Below are 16,911 nucleotides of genomic sequence, written 5' to 3'. Positions count from 1 at the left end.
TCTTCTCCCTTTTCAAACAAGGGGTCAATGTTTTCTGGATTTACTTTCTGCCAGGCTAATGGTTAAACTTCCTGAAGTTGCAACTAATCAGAGGCAAGTAGAAAAAGGAAGCCAGCAGCTACACAGAAAAAAAAAAATGCAGGGTTATCCTATAAGGAAGGACAGATGCTCACACAGGGAAATATCATGTAATAAATATCTGACTTTAATAATGTTTTAAGAATACTCTAATTTCTTATTAGATGGTTCTTTAGAGAAAACAGACTTTGAAGTGTAAATATCTATCCAGCATAATTCACTGCTTTGCAATGCAGAAACTCCTAGGAAAGTGTAAGTTCTTGTTTCAGCAGAGGCTTCAGCATCTCCAATACTGACCTTTATTTCCCTAAATCCTTTAATCTATAAACGGCTATTTTTGTAAGGAGGGCAAAAGTGTATGGTGGGAACTCCCTTATACAGGGATTTTGTATTAATGCTAGACCAACTAGGAGCAGAACATGCACAATCGGATCTGGATAATACATTTTAATTCTATTTAAGAGTGTCTCTAAAGAGATTCAGCTAAAACGCATTGGATTTTCTATCTGGTGATTTTTACAGAGCAGCAATTTCCTTACAACAGTAACAATTACCTTAACTAATGTAATTAGACAGTGAGGTGGGTTTTCTTATTTAGATTACGCTGTTACAGTTTTGCATACTGCTTCTTTTCCTTACTTCCCAACAGCAGACAAGACATGGTATTGCCTTCTTTAAGTGTCCTCAAGACAGAAGCCCTCCTCCAAATGCTGTCCCGGTGGGCCCCCCAACCCCATCCCTGGTCCTGTCCCTGGTCCTTGTCCCAGTCCTGGCTGTTCATGCCCGATGGACAGCTGAGCAGAGGCTGGATAAATGTGGCTCTGGGACCTCCCCTGCCACTAGAGGAAGAGGTGACAGGACACAGCCCAATGGCTCCTACTCAACCTGTCTCCAAACAAAGGAATGAATGAGAGGGAGTAGAGTGAAATAAAGGCCAATCCTCCACTGTCTTTAATTTTTACAAGAATTTAGGAGAGGAATACCTACAGCCCTAACTTTTGCACAAGAAACTCTCCACAAAGATGTAGGTTCCACATTTCCTTTCACTGGAAGGGCCTCTTTATATTATCCAATCATGCTATGCACTATATACTATCTACTACTATTGTTCCCTTTCCTTAGTTTCCTTCAAATACTGGGCCTTTGCCAAAGTGCATTGACATTCCTCAATATTATGATTCTCAGGGTGATAGTAAAGAAAGGAAAGAATGAAGGTGAAAATGGGCAGGATGCCTATAGACAAGAGAAAATGTGATTCTTACTCCAGAGATCAAAAACAATAGCTTTCTCCTTGCATCTCAGAAATGCGGAGCAGTTGTTTACAGTTCGAGGTTTTGCAAAGAAAACTCAAGAGAGCCATCTGCTGTCTTAACCTGTGATAAAATGTGTGCAGTTCCAGTCAAAGTGAAGGTTCTGCTAACAGATGGTTTGTACAAGTATGAATATATCGGCTACCTTAAAGACTAGTGACTGCATGAGTTTATACATTCAGGACAAATGGAAATATCTTAGCTTTAACTTTTGGAACAGTATGACAGAATTTTATTTCTGAGTAACAAAACTGAGGATATGAAAACAAACGATTAAAAGCAAAAGAGGGGGAGAAGTGATTTTCAATACTTTCTGTTTTCCCATCTGTTCATTTCTAACTGCTAATTTATTATTATTATTATTCAGGAGTTTTCTAAACCAAAAACGTTTCAGAATATTTAAAATTACTTGCTTGAATTAATTTTGGAGGAAAACACTCAACAGATATAAAGTGTGCATAAAATGCTTTATCGTATACTAGGGTATCAAACCTTATTATCCTAAATTTATTTTTTTTCTGTATTACTGGGGACAAGCCACATTCTGTTTCATCTAATTTAAAATGTAAATTGCAGTGTGGTATTTTCAAACATCAAAGGTCAATATTAAAATGTACACTGCTAATATTTGTGTATATACATGTAATAGTGACACATAAAATACTTTTATAAGGGCTTCCATGATGAAAAATGAGATTTTATGCTTTATATTCTAGCCTAACTTAGATCTATAGGCTGTAAAGTTTACAGAATCAGAAATGTAATCCTTATGGTTTAAAGAATTGTGTTTGCTGGCTTGTTTTATTGTGTTTGGGGTTTGTTTTCATTATTATTTGTGTATTTTAATATTTTTTTTCTCCCACTTGTATGTTTTGCATTAGGTTGGAAAGAGTTACAAGTTACAGAGTCATTTTTGGTCAACACAGATATGAAAACCCTACAAACTTCATAAACAATTTCATAAGACATAAAAATGTCTTTCTACAGGTACACACATACACACACTCCACCCACATTTTCTCCTCCCAGATATCTTGAACCTATTCTTTATATTAAAACCAAATCAGATCAAACCCTAAGACAAATATCCCAGGAAGATGTGTGCTATAGTTGCAAACAAAGTTAATACCTTACTCCTTAAAACTCCATTCAAACTTCAAAGGCTATTCTAGGAGTAAAAGTACCAATTTAGGCATAACAGTTGCAAGGTATGCTTAAGAGTACATCTGGGCCACTGGGAGCATTTAATGTCATTCTAAGCAGAGATGTCTCAGCAGTGAAAAAATACTTGTTTATAAATTCTGATGGATACATTTAATCAACATTCTGGTGCTTTTGATAAGACATCAGACTGATTACCAAAGGGCTTTTATCAGCTAAGGTTGTGGTTCTGAACATCTGTTGGTACTGATCAAAAATTTATTGAAGGTTGCTGGTAATTTGGAGGACCGTAATTCAAGTGTCTGAATTCAATTTATGTACTAAGACACCTCCACTCCCACAAAACTGCCTCAAAAATGGTTATTCATATAACTACAAACTAATACTTGTGCAAGGCACACAGTTTGTACATATGGCGGGGGGATGTTGTTGGTAAGAAATAGTAACTTGCAGTTCTCTATTTAATTTTCTTGGGACACAAAGAGCTATAACTTTACAACTTGAAGGAGGTGAGAGAAATATAATCTATGGCTTACTCTGCAGGTTGGTAAGGGTTCAAAGTTAAAAAAAAATAAGCTAGAAAAACACGTGAACATAAAAGGTCATTTTTTTCATACGCGTATGAACATACTAAAACATGGGTGAGAAATTCTTTTCCATATAGTTTATGTGCATTCTGTGTTTATTGTAAGAGTAGTATGGTTATGCAAGGAGCTTTTTTAAGTTAGGTCAGTTTTACATGTTATCCTATGTTGTTACGGATATAATTCTCCTTATAAGTTGTTAACTTCTCAGAAGACAATGCACTGTGAAGCACTGTAATTTAAAATCCTTACCACCCTGAACACTTGATGCTGGTTGATTAAACTTTGATGAGCATTAGGAACAAAATTTATTAAACATACTAATATAGTTGACAGAATTTGGGTATCTATACTTTCACACTTTCTCCATCAAAAGCACTCAGCTTTCAGTCTCAACATTCACAATGCACTCAAGGAGACAAAGTCATACCTACTGAAACTGTTGACTACTTAGACCTTCTATGTATTCAGTATATTTTAATAGGTATGACTTTGGCTCCTTGAGTGTATTGTGTTAAGGTGAATCCCTTTAAATAAGATTAAAGTAAGTTTCCAGTATGTTGTTTGAAGAACTGCACGTATTTTAGCTTCACAGGTTTTGGTCCTGCTAAACTTCATGTATCTGAGTCGTAAGAAGAACTATTAAAACGTAATTAGAATATATGTAAGAATAAATTAATCTGCCATGCAAGGAAGTCCTACCTCAGGTTACTAGTTATGCAGAGAACTATCAACGTCACCATTACTAGACATAAGATCTAAGGAAGTATAAATGTCTATGCCCACTCAGAGCCAATGTGTTAGTGCAGTATTTGTTCTACATTGACTGGTGACATCTTTTACACATTATCTGGAATATGTCGGCAACTGGAAGGACTGAGTACCTCTGCACTAGTAAGGATTCAGCTTCATTCAGGGAACTGAATTAAATTGCCTTGTAGATGAGCAATAGGACAGAACCAAATAGATATTGTCTTATTTAAAAATTACATAGTTCTTAAATTGCTTGGATTTGCTTTTGCTTTTTTTTGGCTTTGCTTTTCTTCTTCCCTTCCAATGCTAAATTGCAGTGATTATACTGCTGTAACAAGTCTCATGAATAATGCTGTGTCAAGGAAAATCCCTGTTTTAATTGCTTCAAGTTTAATTTTCAGTTTTATTGGCTAACTCTTCGTTCTTCAACAGGGAAAAGGAAAGTGAGTGGAGATTCTCATGCTATTTTTAACAATCAATATTTCAGAAACATAAGACACATAATTACATCTCCTAACTTTTAACACACCTCCTGTGACATCTTTCATGACTCTTCTTAGTTTTCATTCTGTCGTCCTCTGCTTCTCATACTCCTTTTGAGACCAGCTGAACAAAAAAAATTAGCTGAATTGACAGGAGAATCTGAAGAGCACACACATCATATGAGGCTCTCCAGGACAGCTCACCTAGGCCCAAACTTAACTCCCAAGTCTCTTTCAAACAACAGTTAGCAACAATGAAAGAAACCTGAAAAGTATCAAGATCACTTTCAGGGACAAATCCGTAAAAGTAATTAAAAATGAAATACATCGTGGATTCAGCAGAGACATACACATGTATGATTTTAACTTTAAAAATCAAATAGTCACCTTGAAGAGAGATTCTTAATTACCAGTGAGAGAAATACATAGCCATTTATTTTGTTCGCACTGAAGCTAATAGCAGATGTGCCACCAGAGTGCTTCAGACAAGGCTCTAGTGACACAAGCCAGAACCACGACTGTTATCAAAGAAAAACACCACCCCCCCCTCCCCCCCCAGTCTCTAGTCCACACAGATGCGCAGAGCAGTTTAAGATTTAGAGACCTAAAAACAGCAAGGAGAGCTTTTTCATTAATATGCACAGCTTAAAACAACATCTGTTGCAATTGCTTATCTAGCCACAGCAGGTCTTTTCTGTTTTTCCCATCTTCGGAAACATGCAACAGACTTCCCCTATTATTCTCCCAAGTAACTGAAAATCCCTGTAACGTGAGTCTGCTGAATTTTGTTCTGCAGCAACAAAAGGAACGCCATTCCTGAAAAATTTGCTTTCTACAGTGACCTTCCTCTGGGGTCAGTACAGTTGGCAGAGCATGATAACATGTCAGCTGTTACACCTGCTTGGTATAGTAGTAGGGCTTCCTACTCCCAGAACAGAAAAATAGTTATGGAGGTTGCAGTGAACTCACTTGCAGTCTCCTCATTGGAAACATCACAAATATTATCCTAAACACAAATTGATTTTTGCTGCACACGTTCCAGAATAAAACATGGCTTATAGAAAAGTAGCCATCAATATGAAAATTTCTTAAATGTAAGGAGAAAAGCCCTCAGATCTGTGGATAACAGTGATTTAGGGAATGTTTAGCAGCATACACATAGGGGGATTGTTCCTTTCGTAGACTTTAACATTACATCACAATATTTAATGTCTTACACAAGTAAAACTATATAGGCCAAGCTTATTGACTTTTTCTGAAGTCCCCCAAAATATTAATTTTAAATCTTTATATAAGGGTCTCTTGCTTTCCTCAGAACAGATATGAAAACATATGCAAATGTGAGAAAAAATGTGTTATATTTCTGGACTTTAACAAGGGAGGTGTTGGATTTTGTCATCTCACATAAACCCTGTAGAAAAAGCACGTTATATCCATTACAATAAAATGCTGAACAGAGAAGACAGGATGAGCAGAGACATACGTAAATTACTAGCTTGAGAAGCAGGAGGATGATTCCCTTCAAAATACATTCTATAATCCCGTAAGTATAGAAAGTGATTTTCACCAGTGACAGGAAGGACTGGAACATGACTGCCTGCGCACTTGCATGCACACACACACACACTCGTGTCCACAATACCATTTTGTGGTGGAAGAAAGCATAAAAGGCACTCCCTAGCAAATAATTTAGAAAAAGGTAGTCTGCTATCATCTAACCTAAAATTTGGCAGCATAATTAATTTGGCAAGCAAACTTCTCAATAGTCATCTGTCTTTGTTTACAATTCTGCTGTTTTCAAATAACTTTTGTTTTGCAATCCATCTGATGTTATTTTGAAGACATTTGCAAGGAAAAAAAGAAAAAAGCCCTGAAACCTAAAATCCTGTTCTTTACTTTTTCTGGGTACTGCTCACCAGGGAAAGTTAAATCTCTGAAGGGAGAAAAAGTAGATATAGGACAATGCTAGCTAATGACTCATTCATCCATAGGGTAAGCCTTGATCTCCTCTGAGATCTCTTCATACAGGAATGTCCCTTCATTTGAGGTTCAGAAACAACTAATGATCTCTGAAAAAAGCCACATGAGGTGTTTCCCTCTTTCCAGTCAAACAGAAAATCCAGTGGATTGCCTACTGCTTCTATTGAATGGAGAAAATTTACGACAGATATAAACATCTGGAAAAAAAAGTGTGCTTTAGCTTCTTTTTACTTAATCTAGATAATAAGACGTGATAATTCAGTTTGCATTAGGACAGGAAGTGTCTTTTCCTTTTTTCTCCTTTTCTTCTAAATCTTTCTTTCACTATTTTCTTTGCAACAAATGCAAAAAAAAAAAAAAAAATCAAAACAAAGAGCCACCCCAAAAAAAAACCAAAAAACAAAATAACCCGCCCCGCCCAAAAACAAAACCCACCAGAAAAACATTGATTAACTTTTTAGATACCAGGTTTTTATTCCTCTTCTCTTTTGACAGTCTACTTCATCTCTAGTTTCATCATTACCTGCGGCAACTGCTATATCAAGCTGCATATTTCCATTTTATTTCCTCCCCAATAGAAACATTAATTTATTCTATGCTTCATTTATATGTTAAAAAAAAATCTAGCAAAGCAAGCAACAAATGCTTTGGCCTAAAAAAAAAATAAAAATTAAGAACTTCTACTTGCATAGATTAGAAAACCAAGACAAAGTTCATAGACTTTTTCTACATTTTTCTTTATTTTGAAGATGTGACAGTTAGAATGTAATGAATACTATAATTATTTTCGAGTCCTGAAAAAATTTTGCAATACCTGCTCATATTACTGTTCTGATATTCCTGGCTATTAGTTCAAATACTACCATTTATTATTAGCAGTAATAGCATGAATACTCCTGACATAGTGACCTGATTTTGTAACACAGTTCTACAAGCTTAAATTATTAAATATCTCACAGTCAAAACTTAACTCATCAAAACCTTTCAACAGAATCTTGGTTTAATGTGCAGTGCAGTTATCTGATTTGCCAGCAGTGGACACTGTTACTCTAGTTATCCACAGATACATTGACTGGAGAATAACTTGCAACACATACTGGTAAATTTTTCTTTTATTACTTGAACTGCTGGGAGAACTTGGGGTTATTTGTATCAGACAAACGCTGAGTAAAATTGAATGGTAGAAATATTTTTCAACATCTGTGTGATAGCAGATAGTCCCTTTCTTTAAAAATACTCTTATTTTAAAATAGCTTTATGAAAAACAGAGACTTATTCACATGGGACTGCTTTTTTTTTTTGATGGTCACTTCAAGTCATAAAAGAGGTGTTCTGATGCAAAAAATGAAATTATTTTTGTTCCTCTTTTTCACAGAATGATGGCTATGGCAATAAACTGTACATCTTTTGCCATGCTTCTATAAAAATTACAAATAATGAAATCAGCAAGGTAAAAAATTCTAAACAGGCTATTTACTTCAGTAGCCTGTACACTTTGTTGAATAATATAATTGATCATCATTTTCAAAGGACATGTTTTACTCACTAATACTTTTACAGGCACTTTGAAGCTAAGCTGAAGTGTAAATTTTTGGTTAGGAGAAAAAAACAGATAGCTATAAGACCAACACAGAGAGCTACAAAAGGATTATCTAGGAAGAGAGTTTCCATTAATCTTAGAAACAGAAACAAAATATAAGCATTTAAGAAAAGCAATGCACAGGTTTAATCACAGATAATAAATATTAACTTCTTAGACAAAGCTACAAGAGTTACAGCAATCACCTTCTAATCTCATTAAGCTCCCCATTAAATTCCCATCAGTCTAATACTATTATATAAATGCAGTTTTCATGCAAGAATGCATAGTATCTTAGTTGCATAACGCTTTGTTGTCTGGCTAACACAGCTGAAAACTTACAAATGGGACCTAACATGTACTGTTGCAAATACACGTACACAGGACACCCAAGAGGTCTATCAGCTATGCTTTTTGTCATGTGAAAAGTCAGTTGCAGGCTGGTTTGTTTTGTTTTTTGTTTTTTGTTTTTTCTTTCTCTCTTTGCTGTTCACCTTAATTAGTAAATTGATACTACTTATGGTGCAGTCTGGCCATGCAGAGCTGGCAAAGTTGCAGGTGAAGCGAGGAGAGGGTCATGCCTTCATCAGGGGTAGGATAGTCACAGATTAACGTAAGACTTGTGAAATTGCTCCCCAAGAGCTGGGAACTTTGGAAAAGTTGGTGTGAGGTCTAGCTTCTAGCTGTCTGTATTTCAGCATTTGAGAGCGTTGAGCATCCACTGAGTCAATTATTCCTGTTCACAGCCTCTTATTATCTGGATAAAAGTGACTTAGAAGCCATCAGTGAGTGCATGAATCCAGTCAAAGCAGAACAGTTGGACTAGACTGAGAGACTGCTGAAACCACATTCCAGCCAAAACAGCTCTTAGACCTGCTCAGCCTTGAACACAGGTAGGCAGAGCACTTTTCCTTCGCAAATATTGTTTATACCAAGCCACCCACCTTGAAACTGAACTTGCTACTGGTGTACAGCATTGCTATTCAGGCTCAATGCTTTGGGAATCATTAGTTACCAGAAGTCTCCAAGTATCCCTTGTATTGCCCTTCAGGTAAGTCTCATGTTCTAAAAAAACAAAACCAAAACCAAAAACCAAATACAAATTTTTCACCGAGTCTCAAAGATATTTGACTTATTTTCAGACTTCAGTTTAAGCACTACAGAGACTGGCTTTAGCTACAGATGTAGGGAGGAAGAGCTAAATTAATACCAGGAAACAGCTTGATGAGTGGAAGCTCTCTTTGATGCAATCCAAACTGTGCTCTGTAAATAACAAGTGAGTGGTTCTGGCTATGCTAGGCTGATAAGGAAGAACAGAAGTCATTAGAAATGGAATATACTGGCAGCCAAACTGCTGTGAACCGTAGCTCTTTGACTAATATTCCTTCACTAGAGATGAAGCAATTCTTTCTAGGCCTTAAAGACTCAAGTATAAACAACCTACACATCATCATTTATTAGGGGAAAAAAAATTGTTTAGCATTCAGTTTTACTCATGAGGAATGAGGTACTGTACCATGCTGTAGTATCACTCATATAAGTAAGGTTTTAATGGTTTTGTTTATGGTTGTGTTGCGTAATAATGCCTTGATACTACTCACGTTTTTAAATTGACTGCCACAACCTTGGGTACAGGTAGGTCAACTTCCCCTAGAAATCAATTTTTATTATTTTTAATCTCCTAATTAAAAACAAACAAATAAACAAAAAAAAACCCAAACAACAAAACAAACAGCTGTCTCTCAGTATGTTGTACAATAGCTCTTCAGTATCATTTCATTTGAAAAACAGCATCTTGCAGATCAGCTTTCTCATTATTTCAAGATTTGGCCCACACCTAAAGGAATTTGCCTGCTTAACACTGATGAAGGGAAAACAAAGATAAAGCACTATGATCTGAAATAAAGATATTTTATAATTTCCATTATCTGTTACCATAATCTGCAAATCCCTTTGTAGTTTTATGCAAGTTTTTGCAAACATGTAAAAAATATGTTTATAAATATCAAGCAATGAAACTCCTATTTATTAAAAATATGAATTTTCTAAATTGAAAGCATGTAAATGATTAATTAATTTACTAAAACCTGTCTCTTTTTTTAGTGTACACTAGTTTAGGTTGAAAGGGACCTCTGGAAGTCCCTTTACAAGAGATTTTGTGAATCAAAAATCTGTGCATGCAGACCTGTATCTAAACAGCAAATAGCTATTTCTAAATCTGCTTTTTTATTGCTTTTTTTTTTTTTCCAAGACAGAAGAACACATCTGGTTTACAACAGGATCTTTTAATTGAAAATGTGTGCAAAAGGATTAAACATATTTTATTTGATAAGCTTTCACAGCATGATTTATTTCTGAAAATACTTATGATCAGAAGACAGCACATTTAAAAATGTGGTGCTGTTGCCAAGTTAAACCTTGATTGTGTCTTACATGCTTCACATGACATTTTCTGAAGCATATGATTTTCTGAAGCACAGACAACTTTATAACATACTTCCAGTGCCTAAAGGGTCTACAAGGAATCTGGAGAGGGACTTTTTACAAGGCCATGTAGCGATCAGAGAAGGGGGAATGGTTTTAAACTGAAAGAGGGGGTATTTAGATTAGACATTAGGGAGAAGTTCTTTACTGTGAGAGTAGTGAGACAGTGGAACAAATTGCTCAAAGAAGTGGTAAATGCTCCATCCCTGGCAATGTTCAAGGCTAGGTTGGATGTAGCCTTGGGCAACATGGCCTAGGGTGAGGCGTCCCTGCCCATGGCAGGGGGGTTGGAACTAGATGATCCCTTCCAACCCAAAGCATTCTGTGATTCTAAGATCTTAAGATCCTTTCCAACCCTAGCCATTCTATGATTCTATGATTCTATAATAGTATAATTTCTAAGGAAAGATACAGAGACTGTGTCTCTTTTTGATCTGCTCCAAATAAAAACTCAGACCTTTTGTTCTCATACAAAACCTAGAAATGATCAGTGGATTTGATGGACAGATCCCATTCATGACAAAGTTGCCTTGATATGAATTGTCACAATTTCAGTTAACAGGGACCTTCACAGTGTTATTCAACACCGTGTAGCAGAGGCATTTGCCCAACACAGATTTTGAGCATGGGAGACCCCTCTTTTTTTCTACTGGCTCTAAAGGCAGTTGTTAGGTTTAGATTCAAAAGCCTAATTCTGCCTGTCTGTAATGCACCTCTAACGCTTAAAACAATCTAAAGTATTTAAGTTCCTATAGGGTTTTATACCAACAAAAAAAGTTTAAGATAAGCTTTTTTAAAAAGGAAAATTTTGAAGGTATCTGAAAGTTATTAATTTTCAGTAGTTAATAACTCATTGTTTGAACTAGGCTTTCTGTATTGCAGCATCAGCTGAAATATCCTGGATTTTCTTTTTTTCATGTTTATAATGCTCACTCTCATCAGAAATCTTCAGGCTATTTAAATTTTCTCAGAAGAGCCAACAAGACTGCTAATTAGAAGATTATGTGAAACAGTTCTAGTGTGAGGCATTCAAACATTCTAAATCATCAAAGATTACTGACTTTCCCATATTCAGTTATAACTGCTCAAACTTTAATATTTGGTAATGTAGCTCTGATCATTTCTCCTGGTTATTCAGTGATGCCTGAACACATCCCAAGACAGAATTCCTTTCCTCACTATGCCTAATGAATATTCTGACATATCACCAAAACCTAGTCTGCATGTACCTTGTTACATACAGGGGCTCCTATTGTGACCTCATCGCTGAAATGAAAAAATAAGTTTTATTATCTAGCTAACAGAAATTAATAGTTGCGTTGGCATCTCTTCTCACTGTATTAATAGCTGGCTATCTCTTCTGCTATTTCTCTGCAGAAAAGTGGTGAGATGGGGGATTTGGGTGGGAGTGGGGAAGGGAAGTGAGAGTGTTACATGAAAATCTGTTGCAAAGCCCTCATTGCTTGCAAGACATTTTCTGAGATCAGCCTCTTTCATACACTCAATCTAAAAGGATGTTTCCAATTTAAAACCTATTGTATTAAAATACTACATAATTTGTTGGCCTTTACCATGTGCTTAATGCTAATTTTGTTCACTGAACTAAGACTACTAAAAAAACCTACTTGGTGCCATAAAACTAAAAATTATACCTATTTGTTGACACAGAAGAAACGAATACATTCCTTGTAATCCTCAGAACATTTTGATATTCCCTTGGGAGAATGAATTTTAATTTAAAGGCAAGCTAAAGCTACTGCCCCGTTCTGGGTAGCTCTGTTCCATATGAACACAAAAGTGTAAGCAAAAACACCTCTCTATTTTTACAAGATCTCCTTGTGGATACTCAGCTTTCATGGCTTCTCCTAAACATATACCTTCTTTTCTTTTCTAGATCTCTGTCTCTCTTCCTCTGGGTGCAAGAGAGATACCACAGAAGCAGTTTTGCTCTGCTGAAGGGCAGGTTAAGACCAGAATCAGAGACGTCACAAGGCAGGGTGAAGCTGATTTGCCTCTGAGTGCCCGCATTGTGCCAAACTGCAGTCAGTTATGCTGCCATTTTTGTGTTGAATCATAGAATTGTTTAGGTTGGAAAAGACCACTAAGATCATTGAATTGGAGGAAACAGAAGAGGGAATATTGGTTGGTTTAGCCTGGTCATCTTGTCTTTATGTTTAAAAGTTTATAAAAGTCGTAATTTTCCACAGATATGTTAGAAAGTTATTAAAATGAAAAGTGAAGAAAGCAATTAAAATTCAGTAGCTACATGTATTTTAGCTAAATAATTCCTTGTGGAATCAATTATATTCAAATCTTGCTAGGGTCATTTTCAGTAGAACATCTAGAGATGCTAGATTCATTATAAAAAGGTCTTCAGGATTAAGGGACATGCTCATAATTTTTATTTTATTTTATTTTTACCAGCCTGAGCATTATGAATGATATAAGACCTTTGAGGATTATTATGCACTTATTTGATTAGGTAATACTTTATTAATATCCTGAGCTATTACTCTTTGTGAATCACATGACATCAGACACACTTCCAGTACTTAACAGTGGCAAAAATCATCTGCCTCCAAATTTCTGCTCTCTCTTACTTCCCCTTTACCCACAATCCTTGCTTCCCCCTTCAATGCTCTATATGCTGTAAATTATTCATCCATCTTTTAAGGGATTTTACAGTAAACAGTCACTGGGCATGGTAAAGAACTGCCTTAGCAATAGGAACTGAAAGCCAGGAAACCCCTCTTTCACTGGAAAATGTTTGATACAAAGCTACTGACATGCCCGCTACTCCCCTCTCTCAGTATTTGCTGCACAGTGCTACAGCCTGAACAGAAAGAACAGTGTCCATTCTCATTGCCCGGTCTGTAAAACAGAATTCCAAAACCCCTCCTGTCTGCAAAGGATGTGTAGCGAAGATCTCTCATTATATCTATGGTCCCAAGGAAGTCAATATATAACTGGGGAGTCTATATTGAAAAGTGATAATCATTTTGAACTGTGTTAGATGTGCACTGTGACGGGAAAAGTTAACTGAGCTCCAATATTTAAAGCAAAAAAGGGAATTTTGGGCCTAGTGTCAAGAGAGGGCTTTGGCTGCAAATACCAGGTGGACAAATACGAACAATCCTAGAGCAGTTTATAGCGTAATTGCAGAGAAGAATTAAAAGTCCTTTTTGTTAGTAAGGGCAAGGAATTACAGATTAAACAAATTTTATTCACAAATGAATGCTTTTGCTTGACAAGAAAACTGTCTTTACAGCCTAATGACAGTAAATTTTCACATTTAGAAGTCACGTAAAAAACATGGGTATTTTCATTCTTATGAACAAACAAAAAATTGTTAAGAGAAAAAAATACTTAAAAAGAACTAATGCTCACAGGTGGCAACATTAGAACACTTTAGAGGTGGAGTTGACACTGCTTTAAAATTCATTTTAAGGTAGCTATACAAAAATAAAGGCATCACATTTTACCAGTTGTTTCTGAAAAGCTCAACTATCCATGCTGCCTATAAAAAGTTAGCAATACCAGGCACAGTTCTGGATATACTAAAGTAACTATCAACAGGATTTTTGGCCAGAAAACAAACTGACTTCCAGCATTATTCTCCTGTTGTTTCTGAAAGATGCTGTTTCTTAGGTTCATATGAAATTTTGTCTGAATGCAGAGTACAATATGTTAGCATGCAAAAGGCTAGCATCCTAGTTAACAGAAAACAGGCAAATCCTTTTTTTCTGACATAGCCTTGAAATGAAAGGTGTAAATTCAAGTAATACTGTCTGCTGCCTGTGTTACAAGCCATTTTAATGAGGAAAGTTCACAGCAGGTTACTTAGCCATTAACAAAATACAACAGCTACAAATTAAAAGGTTGACAGGCAATTTGGAAACACCTAGCCATTCCCCACTTCTTACATATAATGGTGCAGTAGAAGCAAAATTAATTGCTGTGTTGATGTCAGTAGGATGCACAAAAGAAATGTAAATGATTAGTCAATGAATGCTCCCTCCAAGACATTCTGCTGCACAGACAGCTTCTCCCATCTTGAGTACCTTTTCCTCAACTTTGAAAGTCTGGAAGGGGCAATAATTATGGCCCAGTAATGAATAGCCAGGAATAGGAATCCATCAACAGATGGAAGTCATTAGAGGCATGGCAACATAATTTGCCAGTCATGGAAGACATCTCCACTTTCTGTGGAGATAAAAGGTCTTAGCCAAGAGTATGTTTTGCACTTGCTCTGTGCCTATCTAGATAGATATTCAGGGTCCTGACCAAGGTGCAATTTCATCTTACATTGATCTAACCACAAGTCTCCAGCTCCTTCAGTTGGTCATTGCTTCCCTTTTCCAATGACCAGCAGTTTTAGGGGGAGTCAGAGCAGCTCACTGATCCAACAGAAAAAATAGTGATAGTTTTAGCAGATTAATCTGCTGGATCATCTCGCTGATCCTGCTTGACCTGTAGCCACAGTGATGGAAGACAGAGAAGAGGAATGTGAGGCAACAAAGAACACAAGACTTCCCAGATGAATGGCTTTATAAAAGCTTGATATATTTTACTAAAATATCTAGTTCTCTGTAAGAGATGGTCACCTTGAATACTTGAACTCTGAAGTTTGCATATTAGTCTGGGAACTGCTAGTACAGAAGGTGTTATCGGTACTGGGAGCCTATGACTGTAATATTCTATCACAAGGACTTAATAAATATTTTAAAGAATTAAGTGACATTTTTTATATCAATGGAAACCTACTTTTCCTTAAGAAAGGTTCCCAAAACTCTTCTTAAAGAGATAGTATCACATAGCACAAAATGAGGCTATTTCAAAGGCAGTACCATGGGCATAATTTAAAGACTTCTAAATTGAGAGAAAGAAGATGTTATGGACTCAATGCCCATTGTAATAGGTTCTGTTGCTCAACATTGTGTGCATTTCTAGATCAGCTACTGTGTTCCTTTCAGAAAGTAAAGCTGAAAAAGTTAAAGCAAATTATACTTATTCACCTAGTATATGCTCTCACCTTTCTGAGAAGATACAGACTCATCTGACTCAAGTCTCAGTTCTGATTTCTGAAGTACAAGGCTTGTAATGATAGAACCCATGCTCTGGAATTCATTGATACTTGGCACAAGAACTATAATCATTCCACAGGACAAGTCCTGTGAAGATCTGTGGTACTGTGGTCCTATTTTTGCTCTCTTGCGTAGCAACTGACTGCTTTATTAAGTTAGGAGTGCATTCAGACCATTTATAGTTTCCTCTCTAATGCTTCTTTTCAGGTTATTTTATGACTGCTATCAGCAGGCACCTGTGAAGACCTATCCTATTCCCAGAAAGGGGAAAAAAACTATGAGCAGTGAATTAAAGACATGAAGAACTACAGGGGCCGGTGACCTATAGTTCTGATTAATATGTAAGTCCTCTCCCATCATCAAGTAATAGCAATATTTAGAAGAAGCCACAATGTACTCAAGACCTAATTAGCCATGGAAACAGAAGCAATAATCAGATCAAATTATCCTTCCACTCTTTCTTAAAAGAAGATGTTATTGGACAAGTAAATAAGAATGACAGGTTCAGTGAGTCCATCTAAGCAACCTATGGAAGAAAACCTTGGTTATAAACTGGAAAGAATGCTTACACGTGAACATTGTTGTGAGTTACTCACTGACCTGTTTTCCCAATTATTTCAAATATACAGATTCAATGATTAGGTTGTGTGAGACACATATAAACTGCATATTTATATTTGTTATGATGATGAAAACCTGCTTAGTGCCAGCCCACTTCATAACAAGTACTTCTTTTTATTACAGCAATAGCACTGATGAAGTGAGTTCTCATGGGAATCAATAGCAAAATGTCAATGGTTTTGATAGATCAGACCCAAAATAAGCTGCCAATTACAGTACTCCAAATACGTTTTGAATGCATGTAAAAATGTTTATCTCTACTGGGACAGTGAGGGGAGAGCTGCTTGTTATTTCATGTTGCAAATGTATTTGTGCAGCAAGAAATATAAGAAAAACATAATGAAATATTTTACTATTCATAGTTTCTGCTCTTTTATTGTAATGGGTCAGAGCACATTAAGTAGTAAGTTTAATGAAAACTTAGAAGTTTATGTCCAAAAATGATGAATGCTGAAATAACTGTCCTATATAAGAAATGACCTCAATGATGAGAAGATTTATGGTATCTTTTTCCAAAAGACAGTGTCTGTTTAAACCCTTAGGCCTACCATCCTCCTCCCCAGCCTGGTATGGGGCTGAATTTGAATCCATGCTGAATTTGTATCCATGTACATATCCAAGTAGCATGGATAAAAGTAGGGAAAAATGGAACATAGGGGGCAAAACCTAAGGAAGAAAGAAGAGATAAGCAATAGCTACTCAAAACCATGAAGTTTCCCAGTGATGGACAAAAAGTATATAGAATAATTCAGAAAGGAGATTTGCAAAGATAAGTTAATATAGATGTCACCCTCA

General features: G+C 36.2%; 1 protein-coding gene and 1 long non-coding RNA gene across 7 annotated transcripts in view; one reads left to right on the top strand and one right to left on the bottom strand.

The window, feature by feature from the left end:
- FGF14 (fibroblast growth factor 14) overlaps window positions 1-16,911 on the bottom strand; it is a 401,018-nt gene that overhangs the window by 140,949 nt on the left and 243,158 nt on the right. The gene's annotated exons all lie outside the window — the stretch shown is intronic.
- On the top strand, window positions 12,339-16,388 carry LOC133279184 (uncharacterized). Its single transcript, XR_009746796.1, has 3 exons — window positions 12,339-12,453; window positions 15,703-15,836; window positions 16,240-16,388. It is a non-coding gene; the product is annotated as an uncharacterized LOC133279184 (long non-coding RNA).

The sequence above is a fragment of the Pezoporus flaviventris genome, unplaced genomic scaffold, assembly GCF_033815535.1.
Source record: "Pezoporus flaviventris isolate CSIRO_AGI_PZ_B2104156 unplaced genomic scaffold, CSIRO_AGI_Pfla_v1 ptg000072l, whole genome shotgun sequence".
NCBI lineage: Eukaryota > Metazoa > Chordata > Aves > Psittaciformes > Psittacidae > Pezoporus > Pezoporus flaviventris.
The sequence above is the reverse complement of the archived record's forward strand: the minus strand, read 5'-3'. Positions and strand labels throughout refer to the sequence as shown.